Consider the following 20006-nt stretch of genomic DNA (forward strand, 5'->3'; position numbering starts at 1 on the left):
ACAGTACAGTAGTTCAGTCTTAGTTCCAGGCCATGGCAGTGAAAGTCCTAACCACTGAACGCCAGCGAATTCGAATCTTTATTCTTTAAGTCTTTCTCACAGATTGTGGATAAATCTGAAGAGCTTCATCCAAAATCTATTGCTTTCATTTTCGCCTTTGATATTTTCTGAGAATTTAAAGTGAAGTCAGTCTCAAAATGCAAATTTAGTTGAACAGTAAGCTTGAGCAAGGTGTAATTAAAAGAAATTCTATGTAGCTACTTGATGTATTCAGACTATTCACAGTGACTGGTTGATGCAGCAGGTATGGAGAGCGCTTTGTATTAGAGCGTGTGCTTAGGGCTAGAAGTTTTAGAAAATCTTTTGCACATGCTATTGTCTGATACTGTGATAGAATAAGAGTCTCCTGGCAAGAGTAACGAGTACTTATTAGGATTTTAAACTCTCTGTCTGGAACTAGAAACGACAACATGATTCAACGTTGTATTGCCAGTTGTTTTTGTACAACTAGCTATCAGCAGACTGTCTCCTGTCATAAAGGAGCAGCCTCTTCAGTTTACCTTCATACTCTTCAGTTACTTTTTCTGCATACAGTGATGTGAAATGGTTCTCACTATAGTTAATAATCCTGACCTGGTATTTTTATATTTAATTGGGTTGATACTGTCTAATTTCTGCCAGTGTACATATATAGTATACAGTGCTTTGTATATTGTAGGTGTTTGGAAAAAATCTTCAAGGAAGGTTGGTTCCCAGAGCTCCAAGTTATAACAGGCAATAACTTAGTTTTAAGTGCTTTGGTCTGTATTGTCTCACTGGTTCTTCATAGCTTTGTAGTAAAAAACAAATGTCATGGAAGGTCTAGGTCTACCTTAAAGGTACTTAAGATTATTGGGGATAAGACTGAAAACTATTGAAACCATAGAATTATTTGAGTATTCTTGGTTTTCTTTAGGGACTTTTGAAGGTCCCTGACACTCTTGCCTGGGCCTGAAGTATCTCCTGGTTTTCTTACTAGATTGCAGCAATTCTTTGTTTGATATTCTTCCTCATTTAGATATCTTATGGAGGTAAAATTGAGTTAATTTATGCTGTGGCAGTATTCATGAATTTGGGGAATCCTCAAAGTTCTTAGGATGTAGGCAGCCTCCAGAGTAGTCTAAAGTATATATTAGTGATTCTTTATTTGAAGAAGACCACTAAAAATGAACACAATTAAAATTGAGGACTAAAATTTCACAAGTAAATAGGGAGGAACAGGTTTATTTAGATTTTATATTGAAATGTAAAATTGAGAATTAAAAAAGTCAGTTTTAAACCTTTATCAAAATTTTGATTTTGATGGCAACTATTTTTTTATAATAAGGCAAGAATCAAATAGATTTTTATTTTTGGCTATGATGGGTCTCCATTGCTGCACATTGGCGTTCTGTAGTCAACGGTGAGCATAGGCTGCTCTTCATTGTGGTGCTCAGGCTTCTCGTGGCAATGGCTTCTCTTGTGGAGCATGGGCTCTAGGCGCCCGGGCTTCAGTAGTTGCAGACCTTGGGCTCTAGAGTGCTGGCTCAGTAGTTGTGGCGCAGGGGCTTAGTTGCTCAGTGACATGTGGAATCCTTCTGGACGAGGAATCGAACCAGTGTCCCTTGAATTGCAAGTCTTAACCACTGGACTACCAGAGAAGCCCTCAAGTAGGTTTTTAAAAATTTTGTCCAGCAAAATTGTACAATAGGTAGATGGCATACTTTGTTGTACTTCATTTTCTTACCATGATCATAAGGATAAATTTTTATAAAATATTTAAGGACTTAGTCTTTTTTTTTTTAAAGACTTAGTCTTAACTAAGGTATTCTTTAAAAAAAAAAATCCACTATACACAGTTTCAGTTATATACCAAAGAAGAGAAAATGGTTGAATTTCCATGTACTCCTCACCAAGCTTTAAGAATTACTGATATTTTGCCAATCTTGTTTTATCCTCCCTCCACTATGTCATTTCACTAACTTTTCTTAATCCTTTGATGTTCATCATCTCTCTCTTTGAAGCTCTTGTCCTGTTCTCCTTGTCAGTTGTCACTTGTTTATTGGTTGACCTAGATCACCTTTTTCTTGCCTTTAATTGGAGTAGTTCTTTATTATTTGCATTGACTTTAAGAAACACAGCATCTTTGTGCCAGATTTGTTTGCAGTTTTACCTTGTTATTGATTTACACTGTAATACTAGCTTGTGTTTCATTAGGTAGAGACAGACACTATATTGTACGTGGGATGGATGTTAAATAGAGACTTTTTTGGGAGCCATTTCAAGATAGATATCTTGATGTTGTGACAGTATACCCCTGTACAGTCTTGGAGATGGAGAAAATACAAACCACTCTCTGTACTAAGTTCTGTGCTGTGGATGTTCAGCTGGTTACGGAGATCAATGGAGACATGAATGAAACCTAGAGCGATCAAGGCTCCAGTGAAGAGTGGGACTTCAGTTCATTGACTGGGTTGGGTTTGGTTAGGTTTAGAAAGGTACTTTGGATAAAAAGAATTAAATAAACAGTATTTTCACAGGGTTGGGTAGGATAGTTTAGTTGCTCAGTTATGTCTGACTCTGTGACCCCTCGGACTGTAGCCTGCCAGGCTCCTCTGTCCATGGGATTTCTCAGGCAGTAATCCTCGAGTGGATTGCCATTTCCTCTTCCAGGGGATCTTCCTGATCCAGGGATCAAACTCCTGTCTCCTGGATTGTAGGCAGATTCTTGACCAATGAGTCACCAGGGAAGCCCGTTCTTGCGAAATAGGGCCTAGAAATTCGGATTGGCGTTTGATGTTGATGTGATAGAAACTGGGATCCAGTGAGGAATTTTAGCTGAGAAGTGATGATGAAATCTGCGTTTGGGAAATTTTGGCTGGGAGAGAGTAGAGGCAATGTTAGGTTGTGGAGTCTTGCAGTAGTAATTAAAAATTAGAATTGAGCAGAGTCAGTAGTAGAAAGGGGATAAATCTGAGAGATTATTTCAGAGAGAAAATTGGCAGCCCTTTTAGGGTTGCCTGGACTGGAAATAAAGTTGGAGCCTGGATTTGAGGAATGAAAGAGATAAGTACAAACTATGTTCAAGGCTTGTTGTGTTGGTGCCTGAGACAGAAATGGGGTTCGCTCTTCCCTTCTCATCATTTCAGCATTTCTCTGCTTCCTCCTTTCCTGTCTCCACACTTCTCAGTTTCTGCTTTTTCTCTGACTCTGTCCCTGCTGGAGGTCCTGGTTCTCATCATTACTTTCTGCTTTCTGCTAGGATCTTTATTCTCAACCTTCACTGCATCACTTTTTCTGCCTAAAAACAGAATGCCATCTTTCTATTCTAAAGAATCTTCCTCTATCCTCTAACCCCTGTGATTACTTTCCTGTTTCCTGGGGAATTTCTTGAGAGTTGTCTACTTTGTTTACCCCCCCTTAAAGCCCTGTGGATTGGCTTCTCTACTCTGTTGGAACTGTTCTTTTCAGTTACAAATGACACCTCCAGACTTATCCTACTAGATGTGCAGTGTTTTGACCACTGCTCCTTTAAACAGTCCTTTTTGGACTGCTTGTTCTCTTTTCTTCCTCTTTTCTGTCATTCTCTGCAGTCTTATCTGCTTTTATTAATTTACTTCTCTGCTGTGTGAAAACTCTTGATCTGACTTCTGAGCTTCAGACCAAGAAACAAATTTCCAGCTGAGTTTCTCTTCCACCTGTAGCATACTTGGCTACTTTTGACCATCTCTTTTTGCCAAACATGCTTTTCCTTCTGTCTTTTTAAAAAAATACTTATTTTTACTTATTTGTTTGCCCATGCCAGATCTTAGTCGTAACATGAGGCATATTTGATCTTCACTGCAGCATTCATGGTCTTTTAATTGCAGCCTGGGGGGGTCTTTTAGTTGCAGTATGCAAACTTGTTGCATGTGGGATCTAGTTCCCTGACCAGGGATCAAACCCAGGCTCCTTGCACTGGAATCAGGGAGACTTAGCCACTGGACTGCTAGGGAAATCCCCTCCTGTCTTAATGATGGCATCATCCTCCAGTTCTTTTCAAGGTTGGAAACCTTGGAATCACTTGTTTATATGATCAAAATGAACTTGAGTGCCTTCTCGATGCCAGGCATTGCTAGTATAAAAGGAAAGATACAGTCTGCTTTTAAGGAACTTTACCATCCAAGGAAGACTGGTGTAAACAATGACAGTACAGAATACCACACGGCCTGGTAGAAGTTACAGAGCAGGACTGTGGGAGTTTGGAAAAAGTCATGCCTGGAGTAATGTGGAAGAATTTCATAGAAGGTTATATATATTTAAGCAGAGGCATGCCAGTAAGTAAGGAGGAATAGCATATGAAAGTGGCAAGAAATTCTTTGAATAGGAATCTGAGAGGAGCAGGGTTGTCAGGAGATAGGTATAAATATAGGCTTTGTAATCCATGTTACAGGGTTGAATTTTTATGCTGTTTCCATTCTATTATGTAACCTTTATTACTGGTCTTCATATTGTTTTTCTTTCCAGTCTTTCTGGAGAGACAGAATTACCTTTGACCTTCAAAATGAGAAATACTAGGTGAGGTCTCTGATGGGGCTTCCCTGGTAGCTCAGATGGTAAAGAATCTGCCTGCAATATGGGAGACCTGGGTTCGATTCCTGGATTGGGAAGATCTCCTGGAGGAGGGCATGGCAGTCCACTCCAGTATTCTAGACTGGAACCCCATGGACAGAGGAGCCTGGTGAGCTACAGTCCATGGGGTCACAAAGTGTCAGGACTGAGCGACTATAAGCACACAAACAAAACACAGGTCTCTGATGAAAGCTTTACCTTCAATGCCTAACTCTTCTCCCCATTTGCCTAACAAATAAAGCCCAAATTCAGTGTCTTTGATAAGACCTCATCTTGACTTTCCCAAATCTCATCTGCTGAGATATCCTGGCTGGCCTGAGTTCAGCCAACCTGAACTATTAGTGGTGCCTTACTTCACCATCCCCTGGCTTATGCCTTTCTCTTCCTGGTCTAATTTCAGCATTTAGTATCTTAACAGTGTGTAGTGTGATGCTTTCTTTGTAGCAGACACTCAATGTACTTATGGAGTAGAAGAATGAGTGGTACTATTACAGAGATACAAGTTGGGAAGGGGAGTAAATTTTAGGTAGGAAGGTGATCAGATCAATGTACCAAATTTCAAAACTTCAGAGATTTTTTTCTGACTTCATTCCCTCATGCCTTCAGTTTCTAAGGGCTTTGAATTTGTGCTCCTTATATCTCAAGGTTTCATTTTCGTATTCTTATGGATAAGCTCTTAAGGATATTAAGTCATAATAGTTTCGTAGGACAGATGCTACTAGTAGAAGTCCCTCATCTCTTTGAGCCCATTCCTCATTTCTAAATGGGGCATATACTGTGCAGCCTTGCACATTTGAGAGGATGCAGCAAAATAATTTATCTGAAGCAGCTAGCACAGTGCTGTTTTTGAAGTAGGTGCTCAGTAAGTGATGCATGTTATTCTATGCCAAAAGCCAAATGCACATTTGAAAGAATTGTGAATTTTGAGAAACATATCTTTACAGTTTTGCTTTTTTCTGTTTATCCAAACTCTTCTTGCTTAATTGGTAAGATAAGGGCATTGGACTATTTGACAGTTTCAGTTTTTGTTTAATATCAGGAGAATTGGATCCATTTTTTGATTGGTAATCAGGAGAATTTAATTTGGGCCATAAATTCAGTATCTTTCCACACTCCAGCTGTGAAGTGGTATAACTTATTACATTGTTGCTCTTTGCTGGGTATTCTTTGTCCTGGATATAAATGTTTCATTTCCACCCCCTGGTTTGTAGGAGAGCCCACCTCTTTTCTGGTGGTAGACTTGATTTTCATTGAATGATCATTTCTGAAACTTTAAAATGATCTCAAATGAAGAAATTGCTAGGAATCTTTTTAGTTAGAAAAGTAACATAAATTCATAGTAAAAGTGAAAGATAGAATGTTAATAAAAAAGGATCTTTATTTCTGTCATCTTCACATGCTCCCTCTTTTTTTCTTTTTTTGGGTCAAACTGCCACTTGTGGGATCTTATTTCCCTAACCAGTCCTAACCGTTGAACTGCCAGGGAATTCCCAATGCTCCCTCATTTTCACTCTTAATATTTTATTAGAATTTTCTTTGTGTTTGTAGACCTTTTTTTTTTTTAATCTTTTGGACACACAAGTGGCCTCATATACATATTATTGATACTTTGTTTAATATATTAAGGACATGCATTCAAATGAACATGTAGGTAGATTTTTTATTTTATTTATTGAAATTAGTATAAGTGCACATGCAGTTAGTTGTAAGAAATAGTACAGAGATCTCATGTGTGTTTTGCTTGATTTTGCAGTGGCATGTTTTGTGAAAGCATCTAATACCACAACCAGATTATTGACATTGGTATAATCCACCAAACCTACTCAGATGACCCAGTTTTTGTTTTTCGTATAATTTTTTAAAGAAAATTCTTTATTTCTATAAGGACATATTCCAGATGTCCCTGGTTTTACTTCTTTTTGTTTGTGTGTACTCTGTTCTTTGCATTTTTGTCACCTGTATGGATTTGTATACTCAGTACCACAGTTAAGATGTTTAACAGTTTCAGTGCCACAAGGGTCTCTCCTGTGGCCCTTTTGTATCACATCCATCTTCTTCCTGGCAGTTCCTCCTCCATCTTTGGCCAACTACTAGCCTGTCCTTTGTTTCTAAAATTTTGTCATTTAAAAAGTGCCCGTCAATGGAATCATGCAGTATATATATATGTATTGGGTGTTTTCACTTAAAATTACCTGGAGAGTCATCCAAGTTACTGAGTATATCGATACTTTATTTCTTTTTGTTACTAAGTAGAAGGCAATGGCACCCCACTCCAGTACTCTTGCCTGGAAAATCCCATGGACGGAGGAGCCTGGTAGGCTGCAGTCCATGGGGTCTTGAAGAATCCGACGCGACTGAGCGACTTCCCTTTCACTTTTCCCTTTCATGCATTGGAGAAGGAAATGGCAACCCACTCCAGTGTTCTTGCCTGGAGAATCCCAGGGACAGTGGAGCCTGGTGGGCTGCCGTCTATGGGGTCCCACAGAGTCGGACACGACTGAAGCGACTTAGCAGCAGCAGCATTCTATTACACACACACACCAGTTTGTTTAACCGTTCACCTGTTGAAGGACATCTGGGTTTATTCTAGCTTTTGGCTATTAGAAGTAAAAGTGCTGTGACCATTCATATATAGCTTTTGTGTGAACATAAGTTTTCATTTTTCTGGGAATAATACCCAAGAGTACAATTGCTGAATCATATGTTACTGGCATGTTTGCTTTTATAAGAAACTGCCAAGCTGATTTCTAGAGTGACTATACTGTTTTACATTCTCACCAGTAGTGTATTAGTGATCCACTTTCTGTTCATCCTCACCATCATTGTGTTGTCACTATTTTTGTTTTAACCATTTTGATAGTTATGTAATAATATCTCATTATGGTTTTAATTTGCATTTCCCTGATAGCTAATGGTGTTGAGCATCTTTTTGTGTGCTTATTTGCCATTTGTATATCCTCTTTGGTGAAATATACTCATGTTTTTTGTCCATTTTCTAATTAATTTGTTTGATTTTAATTGTTGAGTTTTGAGAGTTCTTTATGTATTCTAGATGATCTGCATTCTTTATTATGCCTGTATACAAATCCTAATTTTTAACTATTACATCTTTTAGATGACTTATTAAAGAAACTATATAATCATACAAACTTGTGGTTTCCCCTTAACAAATTGGAACAGATTTTAGTGTTTGTTACTGTTATTAGGTAAAATTACTTTATTAAGTCCTCTAACATTCTTTTCACATGTCTAGTGAACTTACAGGAAATACCATAATACTGTGTTTAAGATTGCTGGGAGGATAAAATCCATTTTGGATGATGAACAATTATATTTACACATTAAATTAAAAATAATTATTGGTTATATGATATCCCCTCATATACCAAGAAGAATCTGAAGGTAATCTTTCTCTGTAAATTATGAGGGTATATTCCCCTTGTCATTTCTATAATTTCTCGTGACGCAGTAATTGGAGCTGTTGGGGATCCCTGATGACGTCGGCAGTGTGCATGGTGCAAGTTCTGTCTATACCCAGTAAAAATAATAGACATTAGTGCCATGCTAATTGTTACTGAAATTTTATGTCTAAAGGCATCTCTTTAATGTTGCAGATGGTTCAGTTGACAGTGTATTGACTCTATTTTTCTTATTAACATATGAAGAAAAAGCACTTCTGCCATGCCATAATCTATAAAGAATTGCAGAGCAGTAGTTGAGAGGTAACAAAGTGCTACATTTGAAATGCTTTTTTAATGTAGTAGAGCTTTGGGGCAGAAGTTTTACAGTGTCGATAATTATACCACTGTAATTAGTTAGTTGGTGGAGTAGATACTGGAGTTTTAAGTAAAGCCTTGATAGGTACCTTAATAATTTCATAGTAATGCCTGTGCAGTTGTTCCTAAGGATAAACTGGTGATGGTGGAATTATCAGGGCAATGGATTAATTTTCTTTGTGTCTCAGATGTGCCTACTTCTGTATGGTTTTCCAAAAGGATTGTATGATTTTACACAGTTCTCAATAGTGTATGAGTCTGACGTTTTCCTCCCTTTGATAACAAAACAACTTTGATAACATTTTTTTTTAAGTTTTTTACATAATTAAATAGATGCATACTGCTACTGAAAGATTGATTTAATTAATACAATTTTATTGTTGAAAGTGATTTGTTTATGTTTGTATTTCTTCTGTGGCCTTTGCTGTCTGTATCCTTCGCTGACTTATCTAGATTGTAGTGTTTTGTAGCTATTATCCTTTTATTTTATGGACATGACTATTTCTTCTCAATCTGTTTTTCATTTTGGTTAATAATTTTGTATAGTTGTAGAGCTGAAGTTTCATTTTTCATATAGCCAAATTGGTGTTTTGGAGTAATTTCTTCTACCGATTAGAAGCTTACTGAAGCAACTTAGCAGCAGCAGCAGCAGTGCTTCTATATATTCGATAAACAAACTTTACATGCTTGTAAAAATTTGAAGAAATCCTGTCTGCTACAGTCTTACTGATTTAATAGAGATTTTATTTTAATATCCAGCACTATACAGATAATTTTTATTGTGTCTTTAGTATTCTTTTTGGAAACAAATTCTTTTAGCTAATTCCCTTTGTATTAGGGAAGCAAATTACCCTCAAATTACCCACAAATTGAGTAGTCTAAAACAATAAACATTTCTGTCATACGAAGTTAGGAATAAGGGTGTGGCTTAGCTGGATGGTTCTGCCTTTCTCTCTTGAGATTACAAGCACGATGTCCTTCACTGCTGCAGTCATTGGAAGGCTATTGCAGGATCCTTGTCCAGGATGACGCACTCATATGGCTGTTGGGGAAAAAAAATAACATATGGCTGTTGACAGTAGGAGACCTCAGTTCCTTACCTTGTGGGCTTCTCCATAGGGCTGCTCACAGTGAGTAGCAGGCTTTCCCCAGAGTGAGTGGTTCAAAAGAGGAGACGCCTAACAAGGAGAGCCAAAGAGATATACAGTGTGGGAGGGGAGTACCTTGAGATGTGGATCACTGGGGGCCACAAGGGCAACTAGTTACCAGCCCACCCAGGAAGAAATAAACAGTTTTAATTAAAGCAGAAAGCATAAGTATACATAGTAGTGATACTTAAAACTTTTAAGCTGAGCTAATGGACCTTGGATTTTTGAATTAGGTGTATGATTGAAAAATATAATATAGAAAGATAACTAATGAAGTACCCTAAAGTACTCTTCTACCTTGCCTTCTTAATTAACACTTTCAGTTCCTATGGGCCTTCCTACCTTTTTGTATGACAAAGGTAGCAGATTATGCACACTTACTCTTTCTTTTTCACTTAATTTGTTGTCTAAATCTTTACATTTTTGAGCAATATTTTCTCATTCATTTATATACTTAGATAGTATTTTATTGTATGAATGTATGAACATTTTCATTCCACATGTTCTTTTGCTGAAAGGGAACAACTGTGCACATAAGTCATTGTGAATGTATGCAAATAAATCTGTAGGATAAATCTCCAGGACCGAATTCTGGATCAAAGTTAAATGTTTATGATTTTGAAAATATTGCCAAATTGCCCATTAAAAGAGTATATGTACTTATACTCTCAGCCAGCAGTATATGTATTTGCCTGTTTCAATGGGTATTCTTTATTTCATTTGTCATAGTATAAAATTTAGCATCCTAGCTTTTTTTTTTTTTTGCCACGCTGTGTGGCTTGCAGGATCTCAGTTCCCCAACCAGGAATCGAACCTGGGGCCACCTCAGTGAAAGCCTAGAATCTTAACCATTAGACTACCAGGGAACTCCCCATCCTAACCATTTTGAAGTGTACAGTTTGATAGCATTAAGTGTATTTACATTTTGTGCAGCCATTCTCCAGCACTCTTACGATCTTAGAAAACTCTCCCGTTAAACAGCTGTGCACTTTCCCTTCCTGCCAGCTCCTGTCGACTACCATTCTGCTTTCTGTTTCTGAATTTGACTGCTCTCGAAACCTCTTGTAAATGGAATTATACAGTGTTTATCTTTTTGTGATTACCTTATTTTGCTTAGTGTAATGTCCTCAAGAGTTTACCCATGTTGTAGGCTGTTAGAGTTTTCTTTTTAAAGATATTCTGCAGTATACCATGTTTTCTTTATCTATTTATCAGTTGATGGCCACCTTTTGGCTATTGTGAATAATGCTGATATGAACATAGGTGTACAGATATGTCTTCTAGATTCAGTGGTGTTCCCTTTTTTTTTTTTTGGTCACACTATGCAGCTTGTGGTCAGCTTAGTCCCCTGACCAGGAATTGAACCCACGCACTGAGCAATGAAAGCACATAGTCTTAACCAGTGGACTGCCAGGGAATTCCTTATGGGGATTTTTTAAAGCTTTTTTTTTTTTTTTTTTTTTTAATTTGGCTCCACTGAGTCTTAGTTGTGGCACTTGGGATCTAGTTCCCTGACCAAGGTTTAAGCCCTGGCCCCCTTCATTGGGAGCACAGAGTAGAGTCGTAGCCACTGGACAACCAGCAAAGTCCTCCTGTGGGGATTCTTACGATACTTCTTATACCCAAGGGAGAAGAAGGAATAATAAATGTTTATTTGATACCTAAATGACTTGTAATTTGGATAGTCTTTTTTTTTCCCCCCTCTTTCTCCCTCCCTCCCTCTCTTCCTTTTCTAAGGTATTTTTTGTTGTTTAAAGCATGGACCTGTAAAAATCAAACATCCTTTATGTTATGTATAATTTTTTTCAACATTTCAATTCTGAGTATATGTCTTACAAATTAAAAAAGCATAGTAACTGCGTTTTAAAAAATTAAGATAAAATTAACATATTGTAAAATTCACCTTTTTAAAGGATACAACTCAGTGTGGCTTTAGTGTATTTACAGAGTTGAGCAACCAAAACCACTGTCTAATTCCAGAACATTTTATCACCCAAAATGAAACCCATAGCCAGCAGTCACTCTTCATTTTCCCCTCTCCTAGTCCCTGTCAACCACTGATTTACTTTGTCTCTATGACAAAGTATTTTATCTGTTCTGGATATAAATTTCATGTAAGTGGAATTATACAACCTTTGGCCTTTTGTGTCTTTCATTTAGCATGTTTTCAGATTTATCCATGTTGTAGTCTTACTATAACTACTTAATTCTATTTTATTGCCAAATAATATTGCATTATATTGATAATCGTATTATGTTTACCCATTCATCATTTGATGGACATTTTGTTTGTTTTCACTGTTTTTGGCTGTTAGGCGTAATGCTGGGCTTCCCAGGTGGCACTAGTGATAAAGAACCCTCCTGCCAGTGCAGGTATTTGTAAGAGACACAGGTTCGATCCCTGGGTCAGGAAGATCCCCTAGAGGAAGGCACAGCAACCCACTCATGTTCTTGCTTGGAGAATTCCATGGACAGAGGAGCCTGGCAGGCTGCAGTCCATAGGGTCCCAGAGTCAGACACAACTGAAGCAACTTAGCATGCATGCAGGCACGATGCTGTTAGAAACACTTGTGTATAGGTTTTTTTAATGGATATATGTTTTCAGTTCTGTTGGGTATCTTCCTATGAGTGGTGTTGCTGGGTCACATGGTGACTTTAATATTTTGAGGAAATGACAGACTGCACCATTTTATCATCCTTTTAATGATGTATGAGAGTTGTAATTTCTTCATATCCTTGCCAACACTTGCTTTCTTTTTTTTTAAATTTTAGCCACCCTGGTGAGTGTTAACGAGTTATCTCGTTGTGATTTTGATTTACATTTCTCTGATGACTGATGTTGAGACTCCTTTTATGTGCTTTTTGGCCATTTGTATAGCTACTTTGGAGAGTCTGTGTTGTAAATTCTTTGTGTATTTTTTAAAAATAGGGATTTTTTTTTTAATTGTTGAGTTATAGTTCCTTGTATATTATGGATTAAGTTTCTTATCAGATAGGATTTGCAAATATTTTCTCCCATTCTATGGCTTTTTTCATTTTTTTTTGATGGTATCCTTGAAGCACAAAGGTCTTTATTTTCTTAATTTGGCCATGCTGAGTAGCCAACCACGGATTAAATCAGGGCCCTTGGCAGTGAAAGCATGGAATCCTAACTTCTGGACTGCCAGGGAAATCCCAAAGGTTTTTAATCTTTTTTTTTTTGGCTGTGCTAGGTCTTAGTTGTGGCACTCGGGATCTTTAATCTTTGTTACAGCATGTGGGATCTTGAGTTGTGGCATGTGAACTGTTCGTTGCTGCATGCAGGATCTAGTTCCTTGACTGGGGATCAAACCCAGGACCCCTGCAGTGGGAGACCATTGGACCAACCGGGAAGTCCATGCCACACACACACACACATATATATAAATATATAATTAAGTAACTTATTTATTTGGCTGTGTCTAGTCTTAGCTGTTGTACAGATCTTAGTTGCTGATGAATCTTTGTTCTATCATGCAGAATCTTTCACTGGAGTGTTTGGACTGCAGAGCACACAGGCTCAGTAGTTGTGGTGCGTAGTTAGTCCCCCGAGCAGGGATCGAACCCGTCTCCCCTGCTTTGGCAGTTGGATTCTGTACCCCTGGAACACCAGGGAAGCCCCCCCGGCTGCCTCCTCCTGCCCTCCGCCTTTTTTTTGTTTTTTTGTATTGGCTGCTTTGAGTCTTCACTGCAGCAAGCGGGTAACTTAAGAGTTGTGGTGCTTGGACTTCTCTTATTGTGGAGCACGGGCGCTAGAGCTTGCACGCTCAGTAGCTGTATCGCACAGGCTTCTTGAGTTCTGTTTAGTTGCCCTGTAGCATGTGGGATCTTAGTATCTTAGTTTCCTGAAAAGGGATCAAACCCTTGCCCCTTACATTGGAAGGCAGATTCTTAACTACTGGACCACCAGGGAAGTCCTTCCCTTCCTTCTTTAGTACAGTATATTACATTAATTGATGCTTTTGTATGTTGAAGCAGCCTTGTGTTCCTAGGATAAATTTCACTTGTTCATGATATTAATATTTTTTATTTGTTGCTATATTTGGATTGTTAGAGTTTTTGCATCTTTATGCATAAGGGATGCTAGTCTGTAGTTCTCTTTTAATGTCTTTCTGATTTTGGTATCAGGGTTCAGTTCAGTTCAGTCGCTCAGTCGTGTCCGACTCTTTGCGACCCCATGAATCACAGCACGCCAGGCCTCCCTGTCTATCACCAACTCCTGGAGTTCACCCAGACTCAACGTCCATCAAGTCAGTGATGCCATCCAGCCATCTCATCCTCTGTCGTCCCCTTTTCCTCCTGCCTCCAATCCCTCCCAGCATCAGAGTCTTTTCCATTGAGTCAACTCTTCGCATGAGGTGGTCAAAGTACTGGAGTTTCAGCTTTAGCATCATTCCTTCCAAAGAAATCCCAGGACTGATCTCTTTTAGGATGGACTGGTTGGATCTCCTTGCAGTCCAAGGGACTCTCAAGAGTCTTCTCCAACACCACAGTTCAAAAGCATCAATTCTTTGGCGCTCAGCCTTCTTCACAGTCCAACTCTCACATCCATACATGACCACAGGAAAAACCATAGCCTTGACTAGACGGACCTTTGTTGGCAAAGTAATGTCTCTGCTTTTGAATATGCTATCTAGGTTGATCATAACTTTCCTTCCAAGGAGTAAGCATCTTTTAATTTCATGGCTGCAGTCACCATCTGCAGTGATTTTGGAGCCCCCAAAATAAAGTCTGACACTGTTTCCCCATCTATTTCCCATGAAGTGATGGGACCAGATGCCATGATCTTCGTTTTCTGAATGTTGAGCTTTAAGCCAGCTTTTTCACTCTCCCCTTTCACTTTCATCAAGAGGCTTTTGAGTTCCTCTTCACTTTCTGCCGTAAGGGTGGTGTCGTCTGCATATCTGAGGTTATTGATATTTCTCCCGGCAATCTTGATTCCAGCTTGTGTTTCTTCTAGTCCAGCATTTCTCATGATGTACTCTGCATATAAGTTAAATAAGCAGGGTGACAATCTACAGCTTTGATGTACTCCTTTTCCTATTTGGAACCAGTCTGTTGTTCCATGTCCAGTTCTAACTGTTGCTTCCTGACCTGCATACAAATTTCTCAAGAGGCAGGTCAGGTGGTCTGGTATTCCCATCTCTTTCAGAATTTCCCACAGTTTATTGTGATCCACACAGTCAAAGGCTTTGATACTATTCTAATAGAATGAATTTCATTTTTTAACATGATTATTTTTAATAGTAAGAGTTACATTCTAAGTTTTCAGTTAGGCGTAATTTTACCAGGTACATTTTATTCTAACTTTGCATTTTGAAAATTGCTAACATTGAGACAATACATTCTTCATTCATGACTCAATACTTTTTTATGTGCCAGGAATGCCTAAGATGGGAATATGGTGGAAGCTGAGGCAGGCAACTGCTAGGCTGAGGGGAGTGTGATTTAGGATTCTAAGGATTGAAATAGCTGCTGCTTTGGGAGGATAAGAAGTTGAATATGGCGTGATTAGTTTGGGAAGATGGGGTAGGAAGGGATGATATTGAAGGGAGAAGTTAGGGTCCAGGTCTTTCCTTGAATTCTCCCATTTCTTTTGTTTGTTTGTTTACATGACTGAAGTGACATTTTATGTGCTTGTGGCTGTGTCGGCTCTCCTTTGCAGCTTGTGGGCTTCGCTCTAGTTGTGTTGTGCAGGTTTAGTTGCCTTGGAGCGTGTGGATCTGAGTTCCCTGACCAGAGTTTGAACTCATGTCCTCTGCATTGGAAGGCAGATTCTTAACTACTGGACCACCAGGGAAATCCCCTGTTGAAGTGATTTTTTTTTTTCTATGTGTATTTGACATCTGTATCTATTGTTAACCTGTTTCTCTTTCTTAAATTTTGATTACTGCTCACTAGGAAAAACCATAGATTAAATCCCATTAAAAGAAATCATAAGACTCTTACCTTATTAGAAAGGCAGTTTATGATTGTAGAAAAAATGTGGGAGGACGCAGACCCTTAGAGTTATTTGGCAAGCTGTGTCTTGGGCTTAAGTGCTCAGTTATGTCAACCAAATAAAACATAACTCTCAAAAAAACAGTTGTGGGCTTTGGAGTTGGACATGCCTCCATTTGAGACCAAGACTTGATTCTTTTGTTTTCCTTGGACAAGTGACTTTTCACCCTTAGTTTCTTAATCTATAAGCTGTTTTGAAAATTAACTCATAGAACATGGTGAGTATTTGCTGCTATTGTTAATTAACATAGTTAACATATATTGCCCTGTGGTAGGCAGCGAGGCTGTGTACTAAACACCTAACAAGTATTAGCTCATTTAAACCTCAGAACAAGCCCACATAAGTTGCTGGGCACAAATGTTACTTCAGGTTCACACATTAAGAAATGGAACCCTGGTGATGGTGTTGGTGTTTCAGCTAAAGCCATCTGGCTTCAGAGCATTTTCTCTGCTCTACTGCAAGGGTGCTGTTCATTAATAATGTATTTTTAGTGGACTCTTGTCTTGTTGGGAGTGGGAGATTAAAATGAGAGGTAGAAATTTGACAGTAAGTTTTTCTCAAATTTACATGTCAATTTGGCCTGAAAACATGAATAGAAAGATATGTCATTAACTAATCTGTCCTGTCCTGTACTTCAAAGTCAAATGTAACTTCTGTCCAGCATGAGGATTTATTTCTGTCTGAATTCTGAGTTATTTCTATGAATAAATAACTGAATAAATAACCACAGTGTAAGTGTAGCTATGTGGTAATAAAATGTTCTTTCAGTTTATCATAACTAGATGTGAATGTTCCACTTGAAAAATAGTTACCTTAGAAAGCTAGGACTTTTTTAAGAATTGAAATAAGATTTAAATTAGTTAAAATTTACCATTTAAACAGCTTTAAACTGTATAATTCAGTGGCATTTTTTATATTTACATTGTTATATTACCATTACTGCTAATTCCAGACCACTCTTACCACTCCAGAAGGAAAGCACTTAATCGTTAGAACAATTACCCCTCTTTTCTTCAGTCCTTGGCAACCACTGGTCTTTTTCTCTTTATGAATATGCCTATTTTAGACATTTTATGTAAATGGAATCAAAGTATGTGACCTTTTGTGTCTGGTTCCTTTGCTTTAACTGTCATGTTTCAAGGTTTATCCGTATTGTAACATGTGCCAACACTTTGTTCCTGTTTATGGCTGAATAATATTCCATGGTTTGAATATACCACATTTTGTTTATCGTTCGTCAGTTGATGGGCATTTGAATTATTTCCACTTTTCAGTTATGATGAATTATGCTGCTATTAATAGTTGTGTACAGGCTTTTGATTGACTACCAGTTTTTAAATCTCAGATGTATACCCACCAGTGGAATTTCTGGGTCATATGCTAATTTTGTTTAATCTTTTGTCCCCTTTTTTTTTTTTATTGAGGCATGATTGACATACAAAAAAGCTATACATACTTAGTATATTTATCTTAATTTGAAGATAAGTATGCATCTGTGAAACTCACCATATATGATGCCATATATAATACCATACAATTAATTTAACCATAAGATCTACTCAACAAATTGTAAGTATATAATACAGTATTATTTATTATATGCACTATACAGTACCTCTCTCAGTCTTGCGTAAGGGGAACTATGTACCCTTTGATTCGCATATCCCCGGTTCCCCCTCTTGCCAGTCCTGATAACCTTCCAATCCCTGATACACCCCTGAAAATCACCCTTCACCTTTAGCTCCTATGAATTTGACTGTGATGAATTCTGTATAAGTGGGATCATATAGAATTTGTTCTTCTGCATCTGGCTTATTTCCCTCCACATAGTGTCCTCCATGTTCATATAATAGCTAGTGGCAAAATGTCCTTCTTAAGAAAATTCATAATACTCTATTGTACATATATATCACATTTTCTTTATATGCTTATCTGTTGGACACAGTTGCTTCGGTGTCTTTGCTGTTGCAAATAAAATGCTACAGTGAGCATGGGTGTGCAGATATCTACTTGAGATCCTGATTTCAATTCTTTTGGGTATATATGGCAGAAGTGGGATTTCTGATCATATTTTAAATTTTTTGAGGAACTTTCACATAGATTTCCATGGTACCTATTTATATTCCCATGAACAATGTATGAGGGTTCCCTTTTCTTTGTGTATTCTCATCAACACTTGTGGAAGTAATTTATGTGTTCTGGATGCTGGGTGTTGATCAGATATTCGGTTTGCAAATATTTGCTACCATTGCATGAGTGTTACCATAGTGCCCTCTTCTGCACAGAGTGTGTTACCACTCTTAATAGTTGATAGTGCCCTCTTCTGCAAAGAGAACTTTAATCTTGATGATGTTCAGCTTAATCTTTTTTCCCTTTTGTTGCTTGTGCTTTTGGGGTCCTTACTATGACTCCATTGCCAAATCCTAGGTTGTAAAGATGTACTGCTGTGTTTTCTCTTAAAATTTTTATAGTTTTAGCTTCTACGTTTAGATCTTTGATACATTTGAATTAATTTTTGTGTATGGTGGGAGGTAAGGGTCTAACTTCATGTTTTAAATTAAAAAAAATTGAATGGCTTTATTATATAATTACCACACAAATATATCCATTTAAAATATATAATTAGTGATTTTTAGTATATCCATTGAGTTACACGTCCATCATCACAATCTAACTATAAGTTTTTTTGAAAAAAATTATTTATTTGGCTGTGTTGGGTCTTAGTTATGGCCTAGGAATCTTCATTGCGTCATGGAGATCATTTGTTGGATACACAGACTGTGTAGTTGTGTTGCTCAGGCTCAGTTGGGGCATGCAGCCTTAGTTGCTCCGAGGCATATGGGATCTTAGTTTCTTGATCAGGGATCAAACCTGCATTGCAGGGTGTATTCTTAACCACTGGACCACCAGAGAAGTTCCTGTAAGACTTTCTTTATTATTCTATTAGCAATCATTCTCAGCCTGAGGTAACCAGCAGTTTTATGTTCTTTCTTTATGGATTTTCCTATTCTGGACATTTCATGTAAGTAAAATCATATAATGTATGGTCTTTTATGATGAGTTCTTTAACTTAGTGTAATAATTTCAAGTTTATCCATGTCATAGCATGTATCACTACCTCAATTTTTTGTGTGTGGTTGAATAATATTCTGTTGCATAGATACATACCACATTTTGCTATCCATTCATCAGTTGATGGATCTTTGGTTTATTTCCACAGTTTGGCTATTGGAATGCTAATATGAAGGTTCAAGTAAAAGTTTTTGTGTGGACGCTTATGTTTTTTTTTTCTCTCTTGAGTATATTCTGAGCTTGAATTTACATTTAATGTTTTTCAAATTTTTTAAATTAAATGTCACAACTAAGAAAATTATTATTTATGAAAATTATAGCTGCTTCCTTGCATACTCCCAGTAGTCTCTCCCTACTTTTTATAAAAATTGATATAAATTAGCATAAAATTAATTATTTTAAAGTTCATCTGTCATTGGCATTTAGTATAGATATTCACAGCATTGTAGAACTACTACCTCTATCTAGTTCCCATAGCATTTTCATCAACTCAAATGAAATGAAAATCCCATGACCATTAAAGTCATTTCCTATACACCTCTCATCTTAGTTCCCAGCAGTCTGTCTTTATGTGTTCTGCTTATTCTGGATATTTTATATAAATGAAGTCACATATGTGTGACTTTTTTGTTTCTGGCTTCTTTTCCTTAGCATAATGTTTTCATAGTTTATCCATATTGCATGTACACCAGAACTTCATTCTTGTTTATGGCTGAAGAATCCTCTGCTGTATTTATATACCACATTTTTTTCATTCTCCATTGATGGACATTGGTTTCTTCCCACATTTTGGCTATTTTGATTAACGCTGTTATAAACATGTGTGTACTAGTCTCTTTGTGGACATAACTTTTCATTTATATTCACTATATACCTAGGAGTAGAATTTCTGGGCTATGTGGTAATTTTACATTTTAACTTCTTGAGGCACTGATACTTTTTCAGTGGTTGCACCATTTTTACATTTGCACCAGCACTGTCCTAGAGTTCTTATTTGTTGATATTCTTGCCTATCCAGTGCTTTATTTTCCTTTTCTTTTAAAGTTAGGGCCATCCTAATGAGTGTGAAGTGGTATCTTATGTAGTATTGATTTGCTTTTCCTCACTCACTAGTAATGTTAACCATCTTTTCATGTGCTTCTTGGCCATTTGAATACCTTCATCATAGAAATATCTGTTCACATTCTTTGCCCATTTTAATATTAGGTTTACCTTTTTGTTGTTGAGTTTTAAGAGTTCTATATAAAGAGAGGATATTAAGCTTTTACCATTTATGAATTGCAAATATTTTATCCCAGTTGGTAGGCTGTCTTCTCATATTCTTTAAAAAAATTTTTTTTATTTTTAACTGAAGGATATTTG

The 20006-nt window shown here is 37.4% G+C and overlaps 1 protein-coding gene across 32 annotated transcripts in view; it reads left to right on the forward strand.

Annotated features, from left to right (window-relative positions):
- Positions 1–20006, forward strand: part of NSD1 (nuclear receptor binding SET domain protein 1) — a 154539-nt gene that overhangs the window by 5884 nt on the left and 128649 nt on the right. The window lies entirely within an intron of this gene.

This window comes from Bos grunniens, chromosome 7 (assembly GCF_055505025.1).
Source record: "Bos grunniens cultivar Pamir isolate PY7600 chromosome 7, Bosgru_T2T1.0, whole genome shotgun sequence".
Classification (NCBI taxonomy): domain Eukaryota; kingdom Metazoa; phylum Chordata; class Mammalia; order Artiodactyla; family Bovidae; genus Bos; species Bos grunniens.